At 38.2% G+C, this 12,755-nt stretch overlaps 1 long non-coding RNA gene across 2 annotated transcripts; it reads left to right on the top strand.

Annotated features, from left to right (window-relative positions):
- Positions 1-1,738: 1,738 nt before the first annotated feature.
- Positions 1,739-12,472, top strand: LOC125088126 (uncharacterized). Of its 2 annotated transcripts, none has more exons than XR_007123584.1 (3): positions 1,739-1,856; positions 2,169-2,286; positions 11,926-12,472. It is a non-coding gene; the product is annotated as an uncharacterized LOC125088126 (long non-coding RNA). The 2 variants fall into 2 exon arrangements; XR_007123583.1 differs by having other exon boundaries at positions 1,747-1,856; positions 2,120-2,286.
- The last annotated feature ends 283 nt before the right edge of the window (positions 12,473-12,755 follow it).

Raw genomic sequence — 12,755 nt, forward strand, 5'->3', positions numbered from 1 at the left:
GTCTCCTCTGCCAAGCTTCTAGTATTCAGAAATATTTGGTGACTTCTCCCCCTTGTTCCTACATCTTGCCCACGATGACCTAACACTCTCCTCAACTTGACTGAACAGCTTTCTTCCTGACCATAGATCTCTGACCTCGTTTTTCAGAGAGCATTAACCTTAGAAAACTTGCAATGACAAATTCCTTTTTCTGTCCCCTTTGAGATGTGAATCTTCTCCCAGTCTTTAGTCAATTTTACAACTCAGGAATGTCTTTTTCAAGAACCTGGGATCCATCCTTTGTGATGTAACCATCAAAGAAGATAGTCCCTTTAAGTCTCTGTCTCTGTTGGAGGCTGGGACTAACTTGGATAAGTGACAAAGGAGCAAACCCAGATGGCTTAATGTCATTGTCCTTGTAATATTCTCCAGCATTCTTCCCTTGCTCACTCTAACACCTAGAAACCCTCACACCTTTGGCTTCAGTGGAGTTGTGCTCACTTCTGATCTGAAGCCTCTCTCCTGTGTTGCAGCGATCTGAATAAAATCCCTCTCACCAATTTTAACAAGTGTCTGGTGCCATTTTACTTTCTCAGCATTTTCTCACATGGTTACCCTCATGCTCCTCATTTGCCCTTGTGATCCTCCAAGCCCCTCTTAATCAATTCCTTATATTAAGTTCTCCCCATTAAAATAATCAATTTTCCTGATTGTAACCTGTTGGATATATTATGCTGTCCCTTTCCTGCTGTGAAAAGCACTCAGTACTTTTCTCTTATTTCTACTGAAGAGGAACCCTCTCCCCCCAGAAACATAAAAGTGAACTGATAGCAAAAGACATATATTATTATATTATATTATATTATATTATATATGTGATAGACTTTTTAAATAGTGATGCCAACTATATAAAACTGAGTAGTTCTACTTCTGTGCTTTAAAAGTACCTTGGCCATTTCAACAAACCCGAGCTCTCAGATCTAATCACCACGCCCAGCTTGCTTCTCTTCTCCTTTTAGGAGAACAACTGAACACAGAGATAATGTTGCAGTTCAGCTCTTGGATTTGTGCTGTCCTTCACTTTCTATGTTTTCACACCAAAATGACTAATCATTATACTTGACTAAAGGAAAACAGAGCCTTAGAAGAATTTGGGTGCCAGTTCTTAAGACTATGAACCCACACAAATAAATTATTATAAATAAATTCACAGAACTGTTTATATTCTTATTATTATCATTATCATTACTTTTGCTTCGTGCTGTTTTCAGTATTTTTACTTTCTAGCCATTTGTAACAGGAGTGATGAACCAACTATTGTAGTTCTAAGCTGAGAGGTGGAGGAGAAAGTTTTCACATTGGTATCTCTCAGTATAGACAATACCTATCACTATATTTCTAAATTTGGCTGCAGCAGAGTCTTGAACCAGGTGGTATAAAACAAAGATTTAAATGTTGAAAAAAAAAAGGTTACTTTTTAAAAAAAGTGCAATTTATATTTTTTCTTAGCTCCTCTGATTCTTTGCTGTGATTTGAAACCTATGTAATTGACTCGGAATCATCTTGGTGCAATTTAAAAGCAAAACTCTGCAGTTACAGAACACAAAAAGAAAGAAAGAGGAATTGAAAAGGAGTGTATTTATAACCTTGGTCATAGGTATCGTCAGAGTGTTTCTGTTTTAATAATTAATTAGCTTATCAGTTCAGAAATGTTGAAATGACTTTTGGAATCCCACACTCTGAGGCTGTTGGCACCATACCTGTTTCCTGACTGCAGTTTCCTTAACTTTCCATTTAATTTTTTTCCCCCCTTGAAACTAAAATCATTTAATGAAATCGGACACTTCAAGGCCACTGACTGATCTTCTGAGCAGGAGGTATGCAAAGGTGGCTAATTCCTTTAAATTACAGCCCCCGTCCAGGTTGGGAGACATCGCTTTAAGTCAGACAAAGGGCAATGCAGTCAGGAATGCTAAGAGACATAACTAATAACAAGGGGGGAGGAAAAAGAATAATATGAAAAAATCTGAAGGGAAAATAATTTCAACGCACAGAAGAGAGAAGATCAGGAGGTGGGGGAAGGAAAAGGCACATGTGCGATTTTTTTCCCCACTTATTCTATTTCCTTTATGTTCCCTAGTTCAGGGCCGCTAGTAGAAGATTGATACATTTATTAATTCTCCATGCAGAAAGACAAACAGTGGACTCGGTCCAGTGGGATGGAAACGTCTGGCCCCAGGTGTCCCTACGGAATCTTCCAAAGTTGCCTAATGGTCTTTGACCACACAGATCCAGTTAAGGAATACGGTATGCATTCTCTAAAATCTCATTTAGACTCATACATAAAATAAAATCATCCTGTCATTGCTCTGCTTTTCTCTGGTTCTTCTTTTTATTTCTTTTGGTTAATTTAAAATGCAGGGCTAAGGGGGAAAAAAACAATTTAAAGGATGTTCTAGATAGTCTTTGGAATATGAATTTTCTTTTTAAATTGCAAGAACATAGTAAAATAAACCATGTCTTTCTGCATAAAGTGATATTTAGAAACTACTTAAGCAAATATCCATGGAGAGATATTTTCATCTAATTTACATGTTTATTAGCTCAAGATTTGACTTCGGGGAAGCCACAAATTATGAGATCTATTTTATTAGGATTAATACTGGCTTTTTTTTTTTTTAGAGCAGAGTTCAAATTATTGTTTATTGGTGTAATCTTTTTTTTTTCCCTCTCTCTCCTTTATTTTGGAGTTGAGCCTTGTTGTTTTCCATTATTAGAACACATATTGGATCTTAGATGCTTAATAAGTATTAACAAATTTCTACATATCAGGTGAAGTATAAGTAGAATCATATTCATTTAGCAGCATTTCTCTTTTCTCTTGGTCCCAGTATGCTGAAAACAGCAGCAGCTAAAAGAAACAAAAAAAATCACATGGTCTAAAGCTATTCTAATCTTAATTTTGGTTTTCAAAGTAAGTCAACTCAGGTCAATTTTTTGAGGCTCCTTTATGTACATTTCTGAAATTTTCTCAGCAAAAGATGAGGTTAACTGCTACCTTTGTATTACAGGGTACTTGGGTTTTGTGCAAATAAATATATTAGGAAATTATTAGAAATGAAAAAAATCACCACTTGAAAATCAATTTACATATCAACCTGAAAAATAAACTGATTTAAGTTTGTGTTCTGGATAATGAACTGGAGAGGGTATTATTTTACAAATGTGTTCAGTTATGTCTGTTTATGTTATTAAGTAGGATGAGATAAAGTATATATTGAAAAAAATTTTTAAAGGACAGAATACATCATTTTAAGTAATTAGTTCCATTTATCTTAAGTTTATGTTTCTTGGGGTTGGTTCCTGAAATAGACCATGAAACCAACCTATTTAAACAATTTGATAAAAAAAAAAGAGAGAGATTTTCAAAATTTGTTGAACACAGAAAAGCTAACATAAAATTTCAGTTAACTACATTAAATACAAAATGGTAAAACTCTAATTCTATGTGTAAATTAATTTTGCTGTTTGTAATATTCTTAGATTCACATTTTGGTTAAAAAATATCAGTTCAAGGCAAATTAAAATATTTGGTGGATAAATGAGACTATATTTATATATAGGTACATAATCCTAATATTAAATATAATTATGTGTATATACTTTTATAAGTACAATTTTATGTGTATGTACATTTACTTACATGGTTATATTCACTAAATGTGAAACACGTATTCATAAAAATACTTCATGATGTTATCCACCCTCAAATACAGCTCTGTGAGAGAGTTCTGTACTGTACGTAAAGCCCTTAGACTTTAAGGATAAGTATTTTAAAAGTAAATAAATACAAAAATGTTTTAAAGCTTGAATTCCAAACTTTCTCTCTGTCCCAAGTAGTTAAATATAAATATAGAGATTTTAATGGAATAAAAGCAAATATAGATGATGTTTTAAAATAAATTTTAAGTGGAAAGTTCTTTTTAAGAATATCATTAAGTCAAATAACAGAAAAGGAATATTTATTATTCTAATTGAATTAAAATTTAACATTTTGTATAACAAAAAAACAAGCAAATAAACAAAGACCAAAAGTCAGGGTGACTCTTGAAAGACAAGCCAGCAAAAATATTTCCAACAGATGTGGTAATAAATTATTAATGCCTCTAAGTGTATAAAAATCAACCAAGAAGACAGTTAGAAATCAGTCTGCATTCCAATAATAAAATTACATTAAGATATGAATAGGCAATTCACAGAAAAATACACACTGCTTATAAAATTTCTCAAAAGAATCAAACTTGCAATAAAGAAGCTATCTGAATTTAACAAAGAGATATCATGTTTTATTCATCCAATTGGAAAGACCACAAAAAGTCATACCCAGCTAGACAACTTTAGAAAAAAAATACTCATTTACTTTTAACTATCAGTAGAAATTTAAAGTATCAAAATTTTGGTGAACCAACTTATATCTTTCGAATTATATAATGAACCTACATAGTAGGTCTAAGTCTAGCAACATTTAGAAACATAAAAACAAAAAGATATGTATACAAATGTTTATTCCACCTTTGGTTTTTTTGTTTGTTTGTTTGTTTGTTTACTTTCTTTTTTTTCCTTTATTTCTTTTCAGCATAACAGTATTCATTGGTTTTATACCACACCCAGTGCTCCATGCAATTCGTGCCCTCCCTAACACCCATCACCTGGATCCCCCAACCTACCACCCCCCCGTGCCTTCAAAACCCTCAGGTTGTTTTTCAGAGTCCATAGTCTCTCATGGTTCACCTCCCCTTCCAATTTCCCTCAACTCCCTTCTCCTCTCCATCTCCCCTTGTCCTCCATGCTATTTGTTATGCTCCACAAATAAGTGAAACCATATGAGAATTGACTCTCTCTGCTTGACTTATTTCACTCAGCATCATCTCTTCCAGTCCCATCCATGTTGCTACAAAAGTTGGGTATTCATCCTTTCTGATGGAGGCATCATACTCCATAGTGTATATGGACCACATCTTCCTTATCCATTCGTCCGTTGAAGGACATCTTGGTTCTTTCCACAGTTTGGCGACCGTGGCCATTGCTGCTATGAACATTGGGGTACAGATGGCCCTTCTTTCCACTACATCTGTATCTTTGGGGTAAATACCCAGTAGTGCAATTGCAGGGTCATAGGGAAGCTCTAGTTTTAATTTCTTTTGGAATCTCCACAGTGTTCTCCAAAGTGGCTGCACCAACTTGCATTCCCACCAACAGTATAAGAGGGTTCCCCTTTCTCCACATCCTCTCCAACACATGTTGTTTCCTGTCTTGCTAATTTTGGCCATTCTAACTGGTGTAAGGTGGTATCTCAATGTGGTTTTAATTTGAATCTCCCTGATGGCTAGTGATGATGAACATTTTTTCATGTGTCTGATAGCCATTTGTATGTCTTCATTGGAGAAGTGTCTGTTCATATCTTCTGCCCATTTTTTGATATGATGGCTTGTTTTGTGTGTGTTGAGTTTGAGGAGTTCTTTATAGATCCTGGATATCAACCTTTTGTCTGTACTGTCATTTGCAAATATCTTCTCCCATTCCGTGGGTTGCCTCTTTGTTTTGTTGACTGTTTCCTTTGCTGTGCAGAAGCTTTTGATCTTGATGAAGTCCCAAAAGTTCATTTTCGCTTTTGTTTCCTTTGCCTTTAGAGACATATCTTGAAAAAAGTTGCTGTGGCTGATATCGAAGAGGTTACTGCTTATGTTCTCCTCTAGGATTCTGATGGATTCCTGTCTCACGTCCAATCAAAATTCCACCGGTATTTTTCAAAGAGCTGGAGCAAATAATCCTTAAATTTAAGGAATCAGAAGAGACCCCAAATTGCTAAGGAAATGTTGAAAAACAAAAATGAAACTGGCGGCATCACATTACCTGATTTAAAGCTTTACTAGAAAGCTGTGATCACCAAGACAGCATGGTACTGGCATAAAAACAGACACATAGACCAGTGGAACAGAGTAGAGAGCCCAGATATGGACCCTCAACTCTATGGTCAAATAATCTTCGACAGAACAGGAACAAATACACAGTGGAAAAAAGATAGTCTCTTCAATAAATGGTGCTGGGAAAACTGGACAGCTATATGTAGAAGAATGAAACTTGACCATTCTCTTACACCATACACAAAAATAACTCAAAATGGATAAAAGACCTCCACCTTTGTTTTTAAAAATAGTAAACTGGAAATGTTGCAGAGAAAATAAATTTAATAGAATACAATGCAGTCATTAAAAAGAATGAGCTAGTTCCATCTATGATAAAATAGAAAGTTGTATACTGTGTGTTATAATATAGAATATGGTAAACCAAAGTGCATTATATGCTGTTATACCATGTTATATTTTTCAAATGTAGGATTTAAAATTTTGGTAAAGCATGTGCTTGAGTTGTTTGCATATGTTACCTATTATTGATGGGCTGTATATTTTTTTTTAATTTTTTATTTTTTCAGCATAACAGTATTCATTATTTTTGCACCACACCCAGTGCTCCATGCAATCCGTGCCCTCTACAATACCCACCACCTGGTGCCCACAACCTCCCACCCCCCACCCCTTCAAAATTCTCAGATCGTTTTTCAGAGTCCATAGTCTCTCATGGTTCACCTCCCCTTCCAATTTCCCTCAACTCCCTTCTCCTCTCCATCTCCCCTTGTCCTCCATGCTATTTGTTATGCTCCACAAATAAGTGAAACCATATGATAATTGACTCTCTCTGCTTGACTTATTTCACTCAGCATAATCTCTTCCAGTCCCGTCCATGTTGCTACAAAACTTGGGGATTCATCCTTTCTTTTTTCTTTCTTTTTTTTTTTAACAGCTTTATAAACATATATTTTTATCCCCAGGGGTACAGGTCTGCGAATCGCCAGGTTTACACACTTCACAGCACTCACCATAGTACATACCCTCCCCAATATCCATAACCCCACCCCCCTCTCCCAACCCCCTCCCCCCATCATCCCTCAGTTTGTTTTGTGAGATTAAGAGTCACTTATGGTTTGTCTCCCTCCCAATCCCATCTTGTTTCATTTACTCTTCTCCTACCTCCTCAACCCCCCATGTTGCATCTCCTCTCCCTCATATCAGGGAGATCATATGATAGTTGTCTTTCTCCGATTGACTTATTTCGCTAAGCATGATACCCTCTAGTTCCATCCACATCGTCGCAAATGGCAAGATTTCATTTCTTTTGATGGCTGCATAGTATTCCATTGTGTATATATACCACATCTTCTTTATCCATTCGTCTGTAGATGGACATCTAGGTTCTTTCCATACTTTGGCTATTGTAGACATTGCTGCTATAAACATTCGGGTGCACGTGCCCCTTCGGATCACTACGTTTGTATCTTTAGGGTAAATACCCAGCGGTGCAATTGCAGGGTCATAGGGTAGTTCTATTTTCAACATTTTGAGGAACCTCCATGCTGTTTTCCAGAGTGGTTGCACCAGCTTGCATTCCCACCAACAGTGTAGGAGGGTTCCCCTCTCTCTGCATCCTCGCCAGCATCTGTCATTTCCTGACTTGTTAATTTTAGCCATTCTGACTGGTGTGAGGTGATATCTCATGGTGGTTTTGATTTGTATTTCCCTGATGCCGAGTGATGTGGAGCACTTTTTCATGTGTCTGTTGGCCATCTGGATGTCTTCTTTGCAGAAATGTCTGTTCATGTCCTCTGCCCATTTCTTGATTGGATTATTTGTTCTTTGGGTGTTGAGTTTGCTAAGTTCTTTATAGATTTTGGACACTAGCCCTTTATCTGATATGTCATTTGCAAATATCTTCTCCCATTCTGTCAGTTGTCTTTTGGTTTTGTTCACTGTTTCCTTTGCTGTGCAAAAGCTTTTGATCTTGATAAAATCCCAAAAGTTCATTTTTGCCCTTGCTTCCCTTGCCTTTGGTGATGTTCCTAGGAAGATGTTGCTGCGGCTGAGGTCGAAGAGGTTGCTGCCTGTGTTCTCCTCGAGGATTTTGATGGATTCCTTTCTCACATTGAGATCCTTCATCCATTTTGAGTCTATTTTCGTGTGTGGTGTAAGGAAATGATCCAATTTCATTTTTCTGCATGTGGCTGTCCAATTTTCCCAACACCATTTATTGAAGAGGCTGTCTTTTTTCCAGTGGACATTCTTTCCTGCTTTGTCGACGATGAGTTGACCATAGAGTTGAGGGGGGCTGTATATTTTTAAAAATATTTATGTATTTATTTTATAGAGAAATAGTGAGTACGCATGCGAGTGCTAAGGGAGGGGCGGAGGCAGAAAGAGAGAAAATCTCCAGCATAACTCCCCACTCAGTGGGGAGCCAGACCATGTGGGGCTCAATCCCAGAACCCTGAGATCATGACCTCAGTTGAAACCAAGAGTCCTGATGCTTAACCAACTGAGCCGCTCAGGTGTCCCTAGAATTTCTGTATAATTTTTAATAGTATGCAATGAGCATGTTTTGCATTTACAATGATCTTTCATATATGAAAACAAAATTTACATAAGGATTTTCATGTATATTCTCTTCTTGGTAATACGGGTTGGTCATGAATGCTGAGAAGGTGCCCTGTGCTAACCAGTCTGCCAGTGTCTCCAGAATCTGATGCAGAACTCAGGGTGCTTCTTAGTTTAATTGCTATTCACAGTTTAATCCTATTCAAAGGGTAGGGGGTAGGGTTGGGAGTCCATGAGTGGCACTGAATATCTAACTCACTTTCTTATTTTTTCTTTCTCCACGTGAATCCCTTTAAGTCTGCAAGCTTAAAAAATGGGAATAGGTCTGTAAATAAATTGATACATTCTCCTCTTACCTCTATGGCAGAGGGTAATATGGTCTTGTGGACTTAGATGCCGAAGAGATGTTCCAACCATACTGCTTAAAAATGCCATGCCCGGGTGCCCGGGTGGCTCAGTCGGTTAAGTGTCTGCCTTTGTCTCAGGTCATGATCCTAGGGTCCTGGAATGGAGCGCCAAGTGGGGAGCCTGCATATCCCTCTCCCTCTTATTTGAGTTCTCTCTCTCTCTCTCAAATTAATAAATAAATAAATTCTTAGGAATTAAAAAAAAAAAAAGAATGCCCTGCCTCGGGCTCCCAGCCATATTCAGGAGAATGCACTCTGTTATCAAAGAACTCCCTCTCTAATGGAGGCATAATACTCTATCGTGTATATGGACCACATCTTCCTTATCCATTCAGAAAGGTTGAATACCCAACTTTTGTAGCAACATAGACAGGACTGGGAGAGATTTTGCTGAGTGAAATAAGTCAAGCAGAGAAAGTCAATTATCACATGATTTCACTTATTTGTGGAGCATAACAAATAGCATAGAGGACAAGGGGAGATGGAGAGGAGAAGGGAGTTGAGGGAAATTGGAAGGGGAGGTGAACCATGAGAGACTATGGACTCTGAAAAACAACCTGAGGGTTTTGAAGGGGCGGGGGGTGGTAGGTTGGGGGATCCAGGTGGTGGGTATTGGAGAGGGCACGGATTGCATGGAGCACTGGGTGTGGTGCAAAAATAATGAATACTGTTACGCTGAAAAAATAAAAAATTAAAAAAAAAGAACTTCCTCTGTTGCAATTAGTAGCATTGAGAATATCAAAGTTTTTGGAAAAGTGGGAGAATCCAGGCAGAAGCATAAAGAATGTAAGAAAGACCGTAATTATGAAAAAATGGATTTCAAGAACTTGGAGGACACGTGGACTTCCGTCCAATCTCAGCTCTGCAGGTTATTAGCTCTAACATAACTGAATGAAGATATATTATTGTGTCTGGTCCTCAAATAATAATTCATGAATATCACCATGTTACTTAATACAAGTTCATAAAGGTGACCTTATGTGGACAGATATAAGGTATTTAGCCTCACCTACACCTGGGAGGGAGGAGTTGACCCTATCTTGGTGTCCCACTGTTCCTTGCCTTGGGCTTCTGCTTCGTGTTAAAAGGCAGAAATTTTTTTTCTTTTTTTTTTTTTTAACCATCATAACCATTTTTTTAAATTATCCTATAATGTATTATTTGTTTCAGGAGTATGGGTCTGTGATTCACCAGTCTTACACAATTCACAGCACTCACCATAACACATACCTTCCCCAATGTCCATCACCCAGACACCCCATCCCTCCCACGCCCCTCCCCTTGAGCAACCCTCAGTTTGTTTCCTGAGATTAAGAGCCTATAATGGTTTGTCTCCCTCTCTGGTTTCTCTTGTTTCATTTTCCCCTCCCTTCCCCTATGACTAAGCGAAATAAGTCAATTAGAGAAAGATAATTATCATAGGATTTCACCGATATGAGGAATTTGAGAAACAAGACAGAATCATAGGCAGAGAAGATATTTCAGTTGGGATATCACAGAGGTCATGGGGAATTGTAAGGAAAGAGCTAGACAAAAATCCCCATTACTCTATCAGCCAAGATAGAGTAACTCAGCTTGGAGAACATGCTATTACCAGAATGGAAACAGCATGAAGTTTCAAATGCGGTCAGTCTGATTACTATGATAAGCCGTGTGCTCTTGACTTACTTCAAAGTCATTGTCTTCATTTGTGAAAGAACGTGCTTCCAACAGCAGTGACCAATGATAATCAAGATAATGTAGCTTTATTTTTGAAACAGCAGAATCTTAGAAATACTTGTTTCTCTCCTCCCTTTTTATGTGCAATGTGTTATCAAGGTATAGTTTTTGGCCCATCAGGTTTTTATGGGTATGCTAACAGACCAAAGCAAAAACAAATAACAACAACAACAACAAAACCCCTACAACGAAACAAAAAACAAGATTCTAGGTCAAGCAAGTCAACTTGTAAGCAAGTCTATCAAAACCTTATCAGACAGGAAAGGATCCAGATGGATCATGGGTTTATAAAACTAAGAAAAAAACTACCGGGAGCTGCCAATTTGGCAAAGTCTTCATTCTTCACCAAGAGCTTTTGTCTAGAGCTGCTGAGAGAAGTTAGACAAGATGAGTTTGGTTGTGGTGTGGAACTAAGTGCCTCAAAGAACTTTGCTTAGATATGGCATAAACCTGAGTGATGAATTCAACAGATATTTATTGACATCTGCTGAGAAAGTTAGATTAGAGGCTGACACATTCTTACTCTCGGCCAAGGGAAAGTGTTGCTACTGAATTCAGAAGGGAGACTGTGTGATCCCCTAACTTCTAGTATCTAATTCTCAACTCTGACATGTCATAGGGAGCATTTATTTTCTCCAGTTCCTAGGGCAGCAGCAGGGCTGTCTGTCTCTGGCATTTCCCTCAAACCTCCCTGCTCTGCCAGGAGACTAGCTCGGCTACTCACTCACACCCAACTTCAAACCTATCTCACCTCATCATGTAGAGTAAACCAGAACCTTCCTTCCTTGGGCTTCAGAATATGTACATTCAAGCGATGATGAACATCTGAAAAAAGTGTTCTCTGTCAGTTCTTAGCCTGACATCTTTGCATCTAGGAGCTTGCTTTAAATTAACGCAATCAATGTTTATTAAGCTCTCCGGTGTCATGGCGCCATTCCATCCACATGGATGGAACAGCTTGAGGGTTCCTTTTTGCTGAAATTCCCCTTTCTCTCCTGTGTGTAACACAGACAGAACCTCACAGTGCTCCTTGGCCTTGGGAGCTTAATGCCATTTCCTTCCTTCCTTGTTCCTTCCTTCCTTCCTTTCTTTCTTTCATTTTTTTTTAAAGATTTTATTTATTTATTTGACAGACAGAGATCACAAGCAGGCAGAGCAGCAGGCAGAGATAGAGGGGGAAGCAGGCTCCCCACTGAGCAGAGAGCCCGATGCAGGGCTCGATTCCAGGACCCTGAGATCATGACCTGAGCTGAAGGCAGAGGCTTAATCCACTGAGCCACCCAAGCGCCCCTTAATGCCATTTTCTGAGTCACAGGACATTGACTGCCTTTCAGGTATGTTCACCACCAACGCCATCACCACCTACCTGCTGTGTCCACTAGGCGGCCACACGGACCCCTACCTGATCCTTAGAACCTGTGGTCTTTTCACAGGACATTCAAATGCTATTTCTACCGGTGCTTTCCTCCGACCAGAGAGCTCTTTCCCCAGACGTCACAGCCATCATCGCTCACATTCTTCAAGTCCATGTGTTAAAGTCATGTTGTGGAAGTAAGACCTTCATAACCACCTCATTTAAAGCTACAAACCCGTTTCCCTCCTTCTTGTGTGTTTTGCTGCACGTCAGTTACTGTGTTGCAACCTGCTCTGTAACTGGGTTGTTTTATTTATTTTCTGCCTCTCCCCACTGGAATGGAAGGTGCGCGCGGGCAGGATTTTGTCTTTATTGCACAAAGACGTGTTTCCAGTGCCTAGAGGTGTGCTTGGTACAGAGGTAGTTCATTAAGTACTTGTTGATTAATGAATAAAACATCATCAACCTTCTCTAGAAACATCATACATTTGGGTACATAAGCTGGGTGCTATAGTCTTCATATGAGTTGAAATAGTTTTTAGAAGGTTTGACAGTAACTATCAAAGATATTAAAAGCTTCAAAAAATAAAAAAAGTCTCCACTTGGAAGCCGTTTTTCTAACTTTTAGCATCAGGATAGAATCTACATTTGAAAAGAATGTAATCTTTCCAGAAAATCCTGGAGATAAAATTCTCTGGGATTGGTCATTGATATAGAGGAGAATAGTCATAGAATAACCACAAAATTATCTAAATAAAGAAAAGAAAAACTAGAAGGATGGTATCTTGACATCTTCAAACCTCAAGATTT

This window comes from Lutra lutra, chromosome 16, assembly GCF_902655055.1.
Source record: "Lutra lutra chromosome 16, mLutLut1.2, whole genome shotgun sequence".
In the NCBI taxonomy this organism is placed as follows: domain Eukaryota; kingdom Metazoa; phylum Chordata; class Mammalia; order Carnivora; family Mustelidae; genus Lutra; species Lutra lutra.